At 32.9% G+C, this 18929-nt stretch overlaps 1 protein-coding gene across 3 annotated transcripts in view; it reads left to right on the top strand.

The window, feature by feature from the left end:
* The window catches only part of LOC130899133 (caskin-1), a 142795-nt gene that overhangs the window by 103672 nt on the left and 20194 nt on the right, over nt 1-18929 (top strand). The window lies entirely within an intron of this gene.

Here is an 18929-nt window from a genome sequence, read left to right as displayed (position 1 = left end):
TCATGCTAAAAACACATCTACTCGACGAGCACGTGTTATCATGACATAGACACAACTGTCTGAAGCAACCACCTATTTTGACAGCGTTGCCAGACTTCTGAGCGTTGCAGGACTTATGCCGATTTTTTGAGAGCGTTGCCTGACTTGTGCCGTCCTCTGTATTTTTGAATGATAAAACTAAATTTAAATACGAAAAAATCTAAGAGTCCAAATTTTGTGTGGTGTCTGATTATAACGTATATCAATAATGTATGTTTAAAAAAAATATTGTCAAGTAAAATGTTAATATTACGATTATTAACAAGAAAGTGAAGGTTATTTTCATCTTATGGTATAAATATATGAGTAATGAACTAGTAAGTGGGGAAGTAATCATGATAAAACAGTGTCAACTTTGTTTAATTTATATTTCCTGGAGAATTCAGCTTACTTTGTTTGAATATCGATTTATTGCGACTTTCCGTAAGTTTTGAACTCATCTCATTGAAATCTTATTAGTTAATTTTGTTATCTTTAGAAGCTGATTCAAGTCAATCCAATATTATATTCTAAACGTATTGTAGATGTCTACTTTTCACCATTTCCAATTTTTTGTCTATTACCCACAAGATGTGAGGATGTTATTCAACAAAAAATTTGAAAACTAGTATTTTATTAAATTTCATTATATCATCATTTGGAAAATCCAATTTTTATGAAACAAAAATCCTCGAAAATCTAGGTTTCTATTAACTTGAACTTAAAAAAACTTATTTAGTGAAAGTGAATAACGAATTTCTGAGGAAATTGACTGTAAAAGCCAATGGTTATGAAATTAACCTCAGAAAAACGATTCTTCGACAGCTAGCATGTTTTAGACCAAATAGAATATGGAAAAGCCAATTTTTTAATTATGAGCCTAAAAAAACGAATTTTTGAATAAATTGAAGTTTTGAAAAGGTTTCGACCAAATTGAAATAAAATATGGGTGAGTTAGTTTAGATGAAACCAAACTACAATTTTTTTTAATGGAAATTGAATTTTTGACTTTATTGAACTCAAAATAGAGGATTCTCCACTTCTCCACACTTTTGACCAAATTGTCCAATATGAACTTGAAAAGGCGTATTTTTGACCAGAAACCTATTTTTACCCAAATCAAAATGAATTTTTGATGAAAGAAACTCACAACTAACTAATTTTTTGAACAAATTGATTGTGAAAAATGAAATTTTTGACTAAATTGAACTAAGAAAAAAAGATTTCCAACTAATTTAAATATGTAACACGCAATTACCGACCAAAAGAATTTAAAAAACTCATCAAAGCAAATTTTTGGATAAATTAAATTTGAAATGTGAACTTCCAACTAAATAAAACATGAAAAAGTGAGTTTTTGACCAAGTTTATTTCAGAAAGCGAATTTTTTGTCCAAAAAGGACTCGAGAAAATGTATTTTTGACCAAATACAACATGGATGAACCGATTTTTGACCAAATCATACTAAGGAATACATTTTTTGAAGAATGAAACTCACAAATTAATTTTTTTTGCAAATCAAGTTTGGAAGAGATATTTTGGACTTAACTGAACTCGGAAAATGGATTTCCGACTAAATAAAAGATGGAAAAGAGAATTTTTGAACAAATTAATTTTAGAAAGAGAATTTTTTGTCCAAAAAAAAAACTTAAAAAAGCGCATTTTTGACCGAATTATACTAATAAATATATTTTTTTTAATGAATGAAAATACATACCCAATTTTTTTGAACAAATTAAATTTGAAAAATGAAACTAAATTCAAGAAAGGAAATTTGTGTTTAATTAAACATGAAGAAGCGGCTTTTAACCAAATTAATTTTTGAAATCGATTTTTCAATCAAAAAGAACATAAAAAGGATTTATGAACAAATCGTATATTTTTGAAAAATGAAACCCCGGAAACTAAATTTTGTGTGAAATTAAGTGTGAAAAATGAACTTTTCGACTAAATTCAACTCAGAAAAGGAGATTTCCGACTAAATTGAACATAGAAAAAAAACTTGAGTTTTTCATTCTTCAAAATAAATTTTACAAAAGCCTCTTTCTTACCAAATAATACATAAGTACATATGTACGATACGATTTTTTATCAAACCATACTAAAAAAATACAATTTTCGATTAACGAAACTCACAAAACCCAATTTTTTTAACAAATTGAATGTGAAAATTGAAATTTTCGACTAAATTGATCCCATAAATGGTGATTTCCGACTAAATTAAACGTGGTACAACGGAACTAAACAGAACAGAACAGAACTAAAATGAACAGAAATAATCGTATTTTGGCGAAATCAAACTCAACAAATACAATTTTCAACACACACTTATTACACCAATTAATGCTTTTAAACCGTGAATTTTAAACTAAATATATCTCAGTTACGCTAAAGTTTACCATGGAGAAGTAATTTTTCTACTAAATTTATCTTAAAAAAATCGAATTTAAATTCAAAATAACCTCAAAGAAACATTTTTGAACTAATTAAATACAAAATACAATTTTAATTGAATAAATTGATAAAAAAAATAAAACAAACCCATAAAAAGAGGAATGAAAACATGGAATAACTAATTTCATTTCATACAAATGAGTTTGCGAGCAAAATGATTGCCAAAAAAACAAATTAAACATAGGAAAAACGATTTTAGTCAAATTTCAGTTCAGAAAATGTAATTTTTCGTAAATGGAATTTACAAAAGTGAATATTTTACCGCATTAAAAATGATTTCAGAAATCCATTTTTAGACCTGTTACATCTAATAACGGTAGCTTGAGGGTACTACTATAAAAACACTTTCCACCTTATTGAAAAGTAGAATACGACAAAAACCGTATAACGACATCTTTAGTATAATTGACTATTTAATTAATCTAAATCACTATATGATCATTTTTATTAAAAAAAACTATTATCGTTCTAATTTATATCTCATACGAAAGTATTTATAGTAATGTTTTATAAAACAAATATAGTTTATTATCTTCATTCGGGTCAATCATGAAAAGTTCAATAGTATCGTAAACGATTATCCTTGTCTTTTATTCCCGTTGGCGTCTTCAGATTTAACACAATTTAAAGTAGTCTACTGCTTCTTCATTTGAATAATCTAGTTCAATAATATATCGCAAATCTTACCTTGTAACCAATGTATTTTCTTTTTATTCACTTTTTTTACAATTAACTCGGGCGTCTTATTCACTTTGTTTTTCAGTATTTTTGAATTTTCTATACCGCCATTATTAAATGATTCACAACTAATTCAGAGAGTTATTTCAATGTCTGGTAGGGTAAATAGGCCTAGGAGTGCTTCGTAATATAATTATTTCTCATAACTTGAAAGCGGATTTTTAAGTATTGAAATTATATATTTATATTCATTTTAGTCATTCGATTTTTATTATTAATTTACAGCTAAATTTACAGACGAAATTGAACAAAAGAAGGAAAATAATTTTCGTTTCTTAGTTTCATAACGTTCTCGTCTGATAAAAATCTCTATCGTGCAATAACATTAATTCGGAATGGTATACAAAAATTAGTCCTCTAGATACTTAAATTTGATTTTATGTCATTTTCAGTGGTGATTAGTTTGATTGATACAAGATCATGAATTTTATCAATTAAATCCTCGTTTTACGATGGCCGTTTTTTTTCAACCTCCGATCGCCGACATGCGCTGTAGGCGACTGCGAAGCTTCCGCACTACACACTCCGCCATTGTTGACATTCAGGTGTCAGTCGGCGTTGTGCTACAGCCACGTACACATGTCCGTCGTTATTGATGCTCCCGCCAAGTGTGAATTGCCAAATGTGATTCGTTTTCCACCAACTGAAGGTCATAGTGCTGCAGAAATCCATCGGAGAATGAGTCGTGTGTATGGGGATGGTGTTGTGCGTGGATGGTGTCGAAAGTTTAAAGATGGCCGTGAGGATGTGCATGATGAAGGGGGCCAAGGACGCAAATCTGTCGTTTCAGATGACCTGCTTCAACGAGTATGATTAAAGAAAACCGCAGATTCACCATTACTGCTTTGTCTACGGAATATTCAGAAGTTTGTAGGCCTGTTTTGTATTGATTATGTCGAAAAGTAACTCTAAGTAACTAATAAAATTAGTGTTTTATATGAACTTGTCCTATGGGAGGTTGAAAAAAAAACGGCCCTCGTACATTCCTTCAATATCCACATCATATAACACCAAACTTACTGTATGACGTTCATCTTTTTTATAGTCTAAAAATATTTACTTTATCTCTATCACAAGTGTAGTTGATGTGGAAATACTTCGCCTTTTCTCATACAAGTGAATTTCTGTTTACTCAACATCAAATGATAAAATGACTAATGTAGCATTGTGTTTGAATCTTTGTACATAAATATTTTACGACTGGCTTCCATTTTTGACGAACAACCAAATGTACATACATACAACGACTAATTCCTACATAGTATATGTTTTTATGATGCCATTTCTGCGAATTAGTGAGAAAGGCCTTGTAAGGCTGGCGACAAACAGTTAAAAGAATCGTCGACCTCAAAACGCCGCGAGATGAAACCTTATCGTTAAAAAAAGAAGCTGTGCTAGCTAGCAAGCTTATTAGCAATTGCTCCGTTCGAACAAGTAGATATACGAGGTGGGTGTGTTGAAAATTGAAAGACAAAACCACTTATTGAGAGAAAAATTTTGTACCGCGTTACTAACTGGGTAAACTACCGTACAGCGAAATTCACATTTAAAAAAAAAGTACTGTTTACAAACAAAAAAAAATTGTTGTCCTCAATGTTATGCCTTCAAAAAGTCAGAAATTGCTAAAACTCTTTATTCATTAACTTGAATTACTACCATGTGACTCACTGAAACTTCCATCTCATTTTTGTTTGAGATATATCTTTCCACTCAACTTGAATAGCCAACTTTAATTCTGGAAGAGTTTCTTGAAGCTGATAATTTGTTTTTTGTAACTTAATGCCCACGCAAAAAGTCAGAAATAGTTAAATGGCTAAAAACACTTTATTCAGTAACTTGTGTTTACCACCACGTGCCTCTCTGCAACTTCTATCCCGTTTTTTATCATTTTTGTTTGAGGTCTATCTTCCTACTCAATAGTCACCTTTAAGGTTTCATGAGGATTATTTCTAGTACTTATTCTTGTTTTAAGCTTACACCATATATGTCTAATGGTAATTTGGGTAAGAATTCCTTGCTGGCCACTCCACAACAACAGTAATTCTTCTTTCGCTAAAAGATTGAGTTATTAATGCAGCTGTATCTAGTCGAACATTGTCCTGCATTAATGCGAAAACATGGTGTACGGTATTACATATATTGTTTTGCATTAATATTACTTAGATATGTCGCGGATAAGATCTTAAATTCAGTTGTTTCTTGATAGCACATTTGCCTCAAATATTCCACGAATCTCCTCCATCAATTTAAGACTACGTAAATCCCAATCTTTGGTATACTTTTCTGCGTTTATTATTACCAAAAATATTATATTTACTAGGTATACAAAGTAATCACGAACCTTATTGTGCAACCCTCTGAAGCATGAGCGGATTAAAGCCGTAATGTGCGGGAATTAATTTTGCACTATTAGCCGGTTTGGCAACTGCTACTTACGCTTTATAATACATCTTCATTCACGACCTTTTTCATCCGTCTACCGTTTTCCCGAACAACAACCTCAATAGAACAATATTCCTTTGCGACCAGACCGACCGTCGCGTGATCTATAGAATTCCAAATTGTCTTTTTTTAGAATTTCAAATTACCTTTCTTTTATAACCGTCCTAACGTTCCTAACTGTATGCAATTAACTTAATCCTCTCCAATATACTTTGTAGCACGTTTTTTGATAAAATCGATAGGTCCCTCTACCTTTCTCACTATTTTATGTCACCTTCTCCTACCTTTCTTAAACGAAGGGAGACTCGTCTATAGTCGAGGTACGCTGCTTCTAGAAAATGGGCACTGTTAAATTTCACAAATTATATTTACTCAAGTTTCACGTTTACCTTTGCCGGAAATAAATGCAATTGAAAAATGTGTCCAGAACTGAAGACACTAGACTTAGCAAACTTAGACCTTTATCCACATTCTCTCGAAGTGTGAGACACTACGGACGTCCAGAGCACTACGAAGATCTTTGGCAGGTGTAAACACTAGGATACCCGGTACCGCAGTAAAAAAGGGGGACATAATAGATAGTTTAGGGGGATACAATAGATCATTTGGGTCTCGGTGTATATGGTATCCTAATATACATATACACGGTCTTATTAAGAGGGTACGAAAAATCCTGTCGAAGTTTAAATACGATTTTTTGGTGCGTAGAACCAAAGTATTTCATTTGGTCAATTTTCTCAAAAATTATCGGTTACTCCTCGTAGCGGAATCTAAAAGGACATATTATATATATAAGATGAAGTCGCGGAGTGGAACTTGACGTTTCCATAAAAGGGACTGCATTCTCTAGTTTTATATCTCTTGCTTTCTTTCATATTTTCAAAGATGGGATCGTGAAACGTACTTTATTTTATTTTTCCATGCGTTTTCGACTAACTATTTTTTTGTTCCGTTCGTTAATTAGTTCGGCCACTCCTTAAATTATGCAACTGTTTTTTGCCTTAAGAATTTTAATTGAGTTTGAAGTTATCTTTGTAAGATAATTGTGTTTTTCTTTGCACTTAAAAGGATACCGGAATACGATTATCCGTTAGTAATTCATTAAAAAAATCCCCCTTTTACGAATTTATTTTTGTTTAGAAATTTGTTACAGTTATTTGTTATTGTTATGGTTGTAATACAAAAGTTGTAGAGAATTGGATAAACAAATTAACGCGAAATTTTCCCGAGTCTCCTAGTGACACACGGATCGTTTAAATTCAATTTTTAAAACGGATTTCGAAAGAATGCGACCTCAGCTACACAATGTATATTCTGATTTTTCGAAAAAAAAAAGAAAAACTGTTTCAAATCCGACGTCAAAGATGACCGTTTTTCTTCGCGCGCCGCGAAATAGTCGAAGAGTGGGGGGAGCAGCGGCGGAGGAGAGCAGCGCATATATAGTAATAGCTGCGCGCTGCTTGTAGCATGCCGCCTCATTCGTTTTTAATCTTAGAATTTCTTTGCTATTATTTCATAAATCTCACTGAGCTAGCGAGCAGCGCGCAGCTATTACTATATATGCGCTGCTCTCCTCCGCCGCTGCTCCCCCCACTCTTCGACTATTTCGCGGCGCGCGAAGAAAAACGGTCATCTTTGACGTCGGATTTGAAACAGTTTTTCTTTTTTTTTTCGAAAAATCAGAATATACATTGTGTAGCTGAGGTCGCATTCTTTCGAAATCCGTTTTCAAAATTGAATTTAAACGATCTTTGTGTCACTAGGAGACTCGGGAAAATTTCGCGTTAATTTGTTTAAACAACCGTTACGGCAAAACTAATAATCGCACAGTTACAGGGTTTTGCATGCATAAAGCGCATATGTTCTTCTATCATTCTGCGAAGTTTCGGCTCTCCACGTCAAAAATTGACGGAGATATGAATTTTTAAAAAAAAGAGAGAATTTTCCAGTTTTTCCGGGTTTTCTCAGCTTCTAATCAAGCTACGAAGTCGCGCGACAGCTCATTTTCTTCGTTATCCAATTCTCTACAACTTTCGTATTACAACCATAACGATTCCTACAAATCTTTCGGATTTATAAATAAAAAACCAAAAAAAGTCCGAAAATTTACAGTTTTTTGTTAATAACAAACAAACGCGCGATTTTCTCGAGTTTAAAAGTATACTGTTTTGATGGGGGCAACTTACTCTATCGATTGGCACCACTCGCTACCTGTTAAGATTTGTGTCACGAAAAAATCCCCGTTGCTTGGCCTATAACGGCCTTTTTAAACTCATATCTGTATAGGTACTTTACTGTAATTAAATTATTTTGGATAATTTTTCTTTCTTATTCTGCTTCTACCCTCTATTTATGTAGAGAGTTTCAAAATTTCACCACTTCTTGTCGATATATAGACCTTTCACAAACACACTTTTTTTCCTATTCCCTTTAATCCACCATGAACTATCAACCTCACCAGCGAGAACAAAATCGTTTCAACCAAATCCAAAAAAGAAATCACAAATTCCCTCAAATAAATAGTAACTAATAAAAAGTTATAACAAATTTTACTTTCTTCTCTGTACTTGCATTCAAATTATGTATAATCTAGATCCGTGTTTCTCAACGTGGGGTCTACGTCACACAGAAGGGCAATTTGATTGTAAAGAAGGGCAATTCAAAAATGAACCATTTAAATTGAAAGGAAAAAGCAAATTTTCAAATAATCGCGGCCAATAAAAATTATAAATTCATTTGACGAGACCAAAATATCAACTGGGTTTTTGACGTCGTCGAGTTAACCTCCCTGCGGCAGACAGAAGGTTCCGCGTTAATCCCCGGACGCTTTGAAATCTCGCTAAACAACGTAGAATTAAAAATCCCTCTATTTATGGGAAGGTGCTGCGGTGACTTGTAAAAAATTTGTGGTTTTGGCAAAAAAAGAAGCTACCACCCGACTCGGAAGCAATTGAATCTCACAAGTGGCGCTGTAAGCCAAGATAAATCTCAAACGTCACGGGTCAGCTGACCAACTATAACTGAGTCTGAAAAGAATCTTCTTCTTAGCAACGTGTGTTTTTAGTTAGAGATTTCGTAAGAATTTAGGCTTTTCATTTAAGTAACTTATATTTTGTTATTTTTTCCTTTGACTTTTTTTGATAAACAGCAAAATTCAATTGCAAAATAGGGAGTTAGTTAAAACTTTATTTAATGTAAAAGTAGTGATGACAAGGCTTAGTAAGGAAACACATATCAAATACCCAAATTTGTTGGAAAATTAGTTTTACTGTTTCTATCTTCATATTATACTGAATGTGGATTTATTGCTGTAAATGATTTATTGTTAAAAAAAAAGAATTCGCCGGGTTATAAAACTTGAGACGGAAATCAACCAAATTGGAACCTAATATAAAATCTTTGTACAGCAAGCGTCAAGCGTAAGGATCTGACCAAATTTAAAACATTAAATTATTATAGAGAAAAATCTTCATTAAAATGATTTCGAATTTGAATTTAGTTTCTCAATATATGTTACTTTCGTTAACAATTTCCTTGTGATTTCTTCCTAAAGCCTATCATTTCTTTATTGAATAATTCGTTAATATTATTAAATATAATAATAATTAATATAATAATTTGTTATATACATAGTGCAGCATAAGAATTTTCGAAGGGCTTGGGTGGAGCACGATACAAAAAAGGCTGGGAAACTCTAGATCTTTAAGAGATTATTATTCCAATGATGCCATATTAAATTATTTAATATATTTTAAGAAATTCTTCTAAGAAATATGAGCAAGAATCTACGTATATTTTGAACAAAAGCTGATACAAATTTTACAGTTATAGACAGAAAGTTTCAACAATTCGTAAGTATGAAGTGAGATGAGAATAGGAAAACAGAATTATGACGCGCGGGTTGGGTTGATGCAACATAATAAATAATAAAAAAATCACAAACCACACTTATATGTATATATATATACAACCTAAAGAACAATAATTTATTATTTTTCTCCATCCTACATGGATGTTATTAGTAGGTGGTTTTAATTTCTGTTAGTAACCCACAGAGCGATTCTTTAAAGCTTGTATTATATGTATATTTACACAATATCGATTACATGGGTCATTTTCCTGCAATAAACTTATTTAAAGATATTATCTTCGGTAGTTTGTGGGATTATATTATACCATATGATATATACGAAGGTGGAAATCAACTTATTACTATAGTTATACGTTCTACTATGTGTAAATCATCACTTCGGTTAATTTATTTATCATTTTTTTGATTATTCGGTCAATCTTTTCAGGTGAGGTTTCTAACAATTCGTCTTTTCAATTGTCTAGATTTCAATTTACATTTTTCAAAAAAAATATAACTTTAATTACTTTGTTTTTAATAGGTAACTAGAAAAATCACTATTTAGCAACCTAATTACATTAAATAGTTATATAATATAAAATCTCTTGGAACATTGTCAACTATATGTACGATATGTGTACAAAGATGGTCCCAGAAGTACCTGGCCCGAAGAACACACATTAACTTCATATACTTTTCCCAGTCAATAACTTCCATACCCTTTTTATACTAAGAATCGTGGAGCTTCTCAAAATGGCCATGGATTGTCGATAATTTTGGACGACTGAGCCATTTTTTCAAATCTGGAAACTTGAGGAACTTTAATTAATTAATTTTGGCCATTGCAGTAACGGATGTGCGAGCTTGTGCATTGTCTTGATGAAACAACACTTTCTTCTTAGCCAAATGCAGTCGTTTTTACTTGATTTCTTCGCTCAAACGTTGGAATAAATTCGCACAACACTCGCCGTTGATAGTTTTTCCTTTTTCAATATAGTTAATGAAAATTATCCAACACGCATCCCAAAAAACCGACATCATGACCTTGCCTGCAAATGGAACTGTCTTTGCCTTCTTTGGAGCCGGTTATCTCTTTTAAGTCCATTGTTTTGATTATTCTTTTGCTTCGGGTGTGAAGAGATGGACCCACATTTCATGCATGATTATGAAACTGCGCAAAATTGCCATGGAAAGATCTTCACGACGCTGTTTTTGTTCCATTGTGAGCAAACGCGACAGTCATCTTGCGTACAGCTTTTTCATGTCCAAATTTTCAGTTAATATGCGATGTACCGCACTTCTAGAAATGCCTACTATGTCTGCTAGCTCGTCTATTTTCAGTCCACGATAATCCAGAACCGCTTTGTGGATTTTCTTCAACATTTCTAGAGTCGTCACCTCATTTGCAAACTCTGCTACCCAATATTTTACTGTTGATAATGAAGAAGAAGCCTCAGCCAGAATAGAATCTAGTTCAGCTTTTATATATTGTGTACTTTCTTATACAGTGGTATTCATCGAATGTTTAGGAAAATATTGATATAGGTATCTTTTCAAAATTGGTCCCGCTCTAAAATCTAAAGTTTCATCAAGGGATGTTATCAATAAATTTATTCAAGATGCTGATAACGAAACAAATTTACAGTACTGAAAATAAACAGTTTACCTTCAGTCACTGAAGACGATAACTTGGTTATCGAAACGCGCGTAGGACAGTGTAATTGCGAGTGATGGTGTAGTGGTGGTGTAAACAGTGTGTTCAGTATGAATATTACCAATGATTCCATAAATTTCAACTTACCTGTTAAATAAGTTGTCAAATAAAGCAGTGGTGCCAACTCAAAGTTATGAGCCTCTAAATAATAACACTTTTTGTTGATTTCCGCGGCGTATGCTAAAATAATTCGAGTAAATAAAATTTTTTTGATACCTTTCATAAGCACTTCTTGTTTTTTGAATAAAAAATACGCCGAGGGTTGGTTAAGTATCTATTACAAACAGTAAAATATTTAATCTATAGATTATGGGTATAGTTGAATGAGATGCTCCGTTTGAACACATCGGGTCTATCGTCTAAAACATTATTCATTCTTTTTATACATTGGCGGTTGTTTTTTGTGTGACATTAACCATATCGAAAAATGTGCACACGGGACATATACAGAAGCAAATCTATCTTCACACAACAACGTTGACATTAACAAATTGCAAAAACTCGTCCGTTATTTCTCGAAGCACACAACTAGCATTTGAAGAATGAGGATATTACGCAGAAAGGTATGGTTTCAGTTGGCGTCTGAATCGAAAAAGGCGGTTTTCAGTTTCTAATAAAAATTCTTAACCGTTCGTTTTATTCGTGATGTCGGAACTCCAAAAACGATTAATGAATTAGGAAAAAATATATAAAGAATATACGATTGTTTATTATAGGGTTATTATTATAAACGGCTCTTCGTATTCAACCGGCATTCTATGGAAATGTAAAAAAAATGACAATAAATATGATGATGAATGAAACAATGAATGAAATGGCGGGACTTTCTTTGTCGTAATGGGACCTGTTTCGGGCCGGAACTCTTCAGATTCTGTTACAACGGTGGTAATTTTAATAAGACATTACCTCACGTGTTTGTGGTGGGTTGTTTTGGAAGTACTTGTAATTTAAATACTTTTAACAAGTCAAAAACATATAATAACAGAATTGAGTTTAGTAATCAATTATTACTTTCAAGTATAAAAGTTCATTTCTGTTCAATATAGTAGAAATATTTTTCCTATTATAATTTTTACTACACTTTATTCAACTCACTCTGTTTTTATGGTATAAATTTCGTAATCCATATTGTCAAAATGACAGGGGATGGTGAAAGGTCACGTTTTGTACCCATCCGTGCACTTTATCCAGGAGTTGATGCCTAACGGGATAGGCTATGACTGAACATAAATACGGTACTCGTCTCTAGGATAACTTTACTGGTAAAGCTTCTAACAATAGACCTAGGTTCGAATCCTAAGTACGAGGATGGTGCAAGAAGTACCAGGCCCAACAAAGAAAACACAAAAATTTTAATAAAAAAGGTTTTTCAACGTAACCTCCTTTTAGCTTCATACAGTTTTCCCAGCGATGTTTAATAACTTCAATACCCTTTTTATAATAAGAATCGACAAGCTCCTCAAAATACTAATTAACTGCCAACATCACCCCTAAAATAATGCGAGGGGGCTAATTGTAGCGAATAGGGTGCATGAGATAGTAATTCAAACTTTAATTGATTAATTTTGGCCGTTGTGAGCAAACGCTGCACCCATCTTGCGCACAGCTTTCTGATGTCCAAATTTTCAATTAATATGCGATGTACCACGCTTCTTGAAATCCCTACTATGTCTGCTAGCTCGCCTACTTTCAGTCGAAGATAATCCAGAACCTCTTTGTGGATTTTCTTCAACATTTCTGGAGTCGTCACCTAATTTGGTCGACCATTGCGATGCTGGTCTTCGAAGGTCGTACGGCCTCGCTTTAACTCTGCTAGCCAATATTTTACTGGGGATAATGAAGAAGCAGTCTCACCCAGATTAGAATCTAGTTCAGCTTTTATATTGGTTGGGCTAAAGCCTTCTGAATAAAAGTATTGTATCAAATAACGATGATCAATTTTTTTCATGTTCACAAATTCACTTAAATCTTTCACTATTGATTGAATCAAACAAATACGATACGAAACGATAATAAGAAAATAATAATGCACCCAAAATTTGCGTATGAACTATATGAAATGTTTCCGATTTGTTCATCTTCCTCTTCTACTCGCAGTTGCTGATATTTTTGAGCATTTTGCGCACAAAACCTTTCGCGATTTCGATTGAATCGAGAGTGGCGAATGTATCGAGCTGGAGCTGGAAATCGGAAAGAACTCGGAAGCGTATAGAACTTGTGTGCTCACCCCGATCCGTTCTTTTTATGGATTATTGAGGTTACTTTTCACCATAAAAATAACTATTAGTATTAAACTTTATTACAAAAACCCTGTGCGTTGATAAATCGTTGATAACTGCTCAATAACAGAAATCTACAATCTATTATACAACTTTATAAATATCATGTAAGAATTAACGCCCTAAAAAAGGTATTAAAATAAAGTTTTAAATTTTCACACCGAAAATTGAACACGACTCGACGTTCGGAAAATGTGAACAAAATCTGGTTCTTCGTTAGGATCCACAATCAGCTAATAGATGATCTACATGACCTCAGATCATAGTTTCCGAGAGACCTAAGTTTAGCTGCAATACTAGCGAGTGTATGAGACCGAGTACCACATAAAAGTTTTCTACTATCCAAAACACAAATTAAATAGGTTTTGATATGGTTTAGACTTGTTAGTGGATGGAAACGTTAATAAAGGATATAATATAGGTATAATTAAAATAGCCTTTTTCCGAAAACTGATTAAAGTGGTTTGTTTTCATAATATATCATTCAAATTGATGTTTATTTCTTTACCCTTTTACTGTTACTAAAGTTGTCAAAAGTTGCCAATGGATGGAAAGATAAATAAAGGACTTGGTACACTTAAAACAGCCATTTTCCGAAAACTGAGGAGATGCAGGCTTTGTTTTCATAATATATCATTCAATTGATGTTGATTTCTCTACCTTTTTTCTATATACTATTACTAAAATTGTTTTATCCGTTATAGAAAAACAATTTTTTTATTTTAATGAGATGTTTTAATGACCCAAAAATCAAGCGCGTCTGTTTTATATCACAGATGATTTGTCAAATTGGTTATTTAATATTGCAAAGTGGTAAAACATTATAAAAAAATTAAATGAGAGCGTGTGATTTTGTATTTTAAAAATCAATTCGTAATTGATACATATTGCAGAATCTCAATACGAGGGTCGTTTCATTTTTCAACCTCCGAAAAGACGGATGAATATAGGAAAAAAGTTTTTATTACCAAAAGTAAGTTACAATACAGATTATTTCTCTACATAAATACCTTGATGATTAAATCATTTGTCATATTTTTGAACAAGATTTGTAATACCCTCTTCATAAATGGTAACGGTTCCTTTGAGCTCTTTGTCAGTTTGGAAGCGTTGCCCTCCAAGCAAATTCATGGAAAAGAAGAAAATGCTAGGTCGAAACTATGATAGTGGCTGTTCGAAATTGTTCCTCTGAAATTGCTGAAGGAGTTGTTGGGTTACACGAGTAATGTGGAAACGAGCATTTTCGAGGATCAGAACAGCTTCAGAAGAGAAATAATACCACTAGATGCTAGCCGAAGGCAGCAGAAAAGCCGGCAAAACTTAAAAGAATATCTCGAAAGCCGATAAAAAGAAAAAAATGAGGAGGAAGGAAAATTACGCCATGTACAATTACAAGGTACAGAAGAAAGTTCATACATCTTCGCTTGTTTTGAATAACTCTCCGTAAGCGTCGCAAAGTTTCACAATATGAATTAATTGTTGTTCTAGGCTGCATAAAATCCAAAAGCTACACACCTTTTTGGTCGCAACAAACAGTTGCCATAATCTTACGACTGTTAAAGGTTCTTTTGAATATTGTGGGTTTAGTTAGAATTAGAGAATCAATATCTCATCACATGTCACAAAGGATTTCAAAAAATCTTTTCCGTCAGTACTGCAAAGGTCAAGAAGCTGCACCCATTCGTCGATTTTTCTGGTTGGCTGAACTTTTCTGTAGCGCAATTGTTCAGTAATGATAAATACAAGGCAGATTCTGAAACTTATGGTGAACCATCGAGTTCCTCTAACCTCTTAGTCAACTTGATGAACAATTTCGTCTCTAGTGACATCAGTGACAACATCAGCTCGACAATCTTTAAGTTTTCGATTCTATTCACGAATAACGTCATAACTCAATAGACTCAACTCATTTTTCGATGAATTTTTGCTGTACTGTTCCCTTTGTCTGCATGAAACGAATAACGGTTCGCAATTTACATTTGGCGAGAGAATCAATAGCGACAGGCATGTTTATGTAACTGCAACTCAACGGGAAATAACTTGTTGGAGTCGTCAATAGGTCTCCGTTTGCGTGGGAAAGATTCTACTACGCACACCAATATGTGCGATCGGAGGTTTTAAAAAACAACCCTTGTAGTAAAGTTTATACATGGACTCTTATTAACATCAATTTATTATCTTTTTTGGACATGTACTACTGTATTCAGTTGAGGTTAAAGCCTCCTATAAAATTGTGCTGATGGAAACCAATTAGGTCAAAACCGTTCATATCATTTAAATCTAAATATGTTGAATTCTTTACCTGTTGCTATATATAGCTAGGAAAGCAATGGTTTTTTTGCTGTCAAAATAATATTTTAGAGGTTAATTTTTTTGAGTCTTTTTCAACAGTTATTTGAGATCCTTTATTAATAAAATTGAAAATTATGGAGAAGTGCTGTAGAATAATTATTTGTTACGATTAATTAACATACCTGCTGCAATGTCGCCTTCGTACCTTGAAAAGAATTCTCCATACAACAACAAAGTAATTAACGATTTTAGTAGTGTACTTACGTCAATTTGCTAGGATATTATAACGTCAAGTTATTTTACAATTTACTATTATTAGATTGTGTGAGAATTCAATTGCAATTCTTGGTCGTTAATGTCACAACAAAAATAGAAAATTTACATTATTATTACATTTCATTTAGAATTATCACTGTTCTTATATGTTAGTACATGTACTATTAATTTCCGTATTGTTTCGCTTAATTTATTGCACATGTTGGTATGTGTTCATGTGATAAACCAGTTCTCTTCATTATCTTCGTACTATAATGGTCGACATCACCTTCATAAGTGGAAACCGCCAATCATAGGTCTATAAAGATCTTATACAAGTTCTAAAAGCATATCTATGCTATACAGATGGTACTAAACTAGCACAAGAAGCTAGATTGAACAATTTCGTAATAAACCATGTCACTAGGAAAATCACTAATTATAAAATCTTACTAGCAATGAACATATGTTCTTAGGAAAATTTTTGAATATAAAACTCGCTAGAAAGTTCATTTACAGCGGCCTTGAAGGTCCTGAAAGCTGTTAGGTGTATATCTAAGCTCGCTTAGGAGCGCTAACTCTAAAAGCACTAATTAACATAGATAAGGTAACTCTAATGTTGCTACCATGTCACCAAGGTATACAAGGCAATGAAGAAGCAGAGAGTCTTGCAAAAAAGGACAAGAATTCCATATTTTGGATCGAAGCTCTTGAGATATCCATCAACAACGATAAAGGATCAGATGGAGTCTTACTGTAGAAACACTCTAGACCTAAGACACTTCCAAAGGTTCATAACCATATCAGGTGAATAGGCTGAGGATCTTCTAGAGATATCATGTAACCACATTAAACTGGTGGTCAGTGTTCTGACAGATCACTGTCACGCCAAATACCACCTTAGTAGTCAAAGGACAACCACAGCAGCATGTCCTGTTTATTTCAGCGAAAGGCTTACGTACCTCGAAGAAGTGGGATAAACAAAACAAAAAATAAATAACCTCCTAAGTATTTTGAAGGAAGAACAATGAGCATGAGAAGAGTTACTCACTTTTTTAGGTTTAGCTGCGGATCTGTTGGGAAGCTAAAACAACTACCCAAAAGTTAATCTACGTCCAAAGCTTGGTTTGGTTTTTACGTTTGTTTAGAATTCTTCTTATAATTTAATTCATCTAATTTGGAAAGAGTAGGGACCCACTTACTTAATTTTTAACGACATTGGAAATTTTTACGGAACATATAAATCTAAACACTTTAATAGACTCAATTACAATTGAGTTTGAATTTAATGTCGCGTTCAATTACAAAAATATTAACTGTTTCACTGAATTTAAACTCCACTCCCTGAGTATAATAATTATTAGAATCTAAATCAATCAGTAATAAAACAAGAGTTTGAAGGTGTATATCCAGTCCACATAAATTAGAATTTTCAAACAATCTCAATAGTCATTCAGCTTAAACGAATATTTAGGTCTTTTTGGCATTTAAAATTGTTTACAAAAAATAAAATATGAAGAAAAATAAACTTTACGATAATTTTAAACAGAAAATCGGCTTCTTATGATGTAGAAAATCACTGACGTTTGTTTTCGATACACGGGAGTAAAAAGATATCTTTTAGTGCGATTATATGATGGATAGCCGATTAACACGATCGATAAAGATTGATTAGCCTTTTCTTGAACGTAGTCAGAATGATTCCAATGGTTTTTAGCAAACAGATGGTTGTGTATTATTCGTTTTTGATCGTCTCACGTTGCTCTAACACCACTGATACCACATGACCGGTAGACCCAAAGAAACAGACAACTATTTATAATGCTTCTCTCGCGAACTACTTTTGTTAGATTATTTATTCAATAGAATATTTTAAACAGTACTCTATTTCGTGGAGCAAATACGAATCCAATGAATTGCATAGAGGTAAAACACATTTTTGGTAAAATTGGACATCAAGTTTTCGAACCAAAATCTTTCTTCTTGGAATATCACTTTGAAATATGTGAAGTTGTAGCCTTCGGCTAGCGTTGATTTGACATGGAAAACTTTTTCTTCTCGGCATGGTTATCCAATTCAATTATACGCTATAAAAAAATATTGATAATAAAGCTCTAAATACGTTCTAGTTGTTTTTCGTATAAATCCTTGATGTATCCAAAACGAATTCATGGTTTTTTTTTTGAATATACTCTTTAATTATTATGCAAGGTCAAAAGAATCTAATGTTTAATGACATACGACACTATCATGACTTGCTAATACCTAGACTATTATTAACACAATATGCGAATAAATAGAGGAGAGATATTCACAATGCCAAAACAGGGTCACACACGAAACTAGATTTAAAAGGACGATGTTATTAAACACTAATGAAACAAAAAAAATACCAGTTTTATTTAAACCCACAGACATAGTTCGGATTCTAGCATAGAATTACTCGAAGTTTCACAGCTGGCAGGAATTAATGTTGAAAGCAGTGTGGGCATTGTTTTGAATATTTTAATTGATCTGGTTGATTTCATAATACATTTAGGACAACAATTTGAAAAATGTCAAAATGGTTGTTTATTATAATTTAATTGAAATTGACTATAATGCTAATTAGGATTTTAGACGCCAGAAAAATGTAAATGTTCGTACAGGAAAAATTTCGATGAAATGTTTTCTATACATGATATGACACAAGTTGAAATAGTTGTTTGGTTCACAACTTTGAGTTGGCAGCACGCCTATTTGATAAGCCGTTTAACAGCTGATAATGGAATTCTTATTGGAGGAGATCGAATAAACAACTTACGCTGATGACACCACCATACACTAAAACGCAGGAGGAAATGGCGGTTCTCCTAAACAGAATATAGCGAAAGAGTGGAAAGTTTCC

The sequence above is a fragment of the Diorhabda carinulata genome, chromosome 10, assembly GCF_026250575.1.
Source record: "Diorhabda carinulata isolate Delta chromosome 10, icDioCari1.1, whole genome shotgun sequence".
NCBI classification, from domain to species: domain Eukaryota; kingdom Metazoa; phylum Arthropoda; class Insecta; order Coleoptera; family Chrysomelidae; genus Diorhabda; species Diorhabda carinulata.
This window is presented reverse-complemented; position numbering and strand designations above follow the sequence as displayed.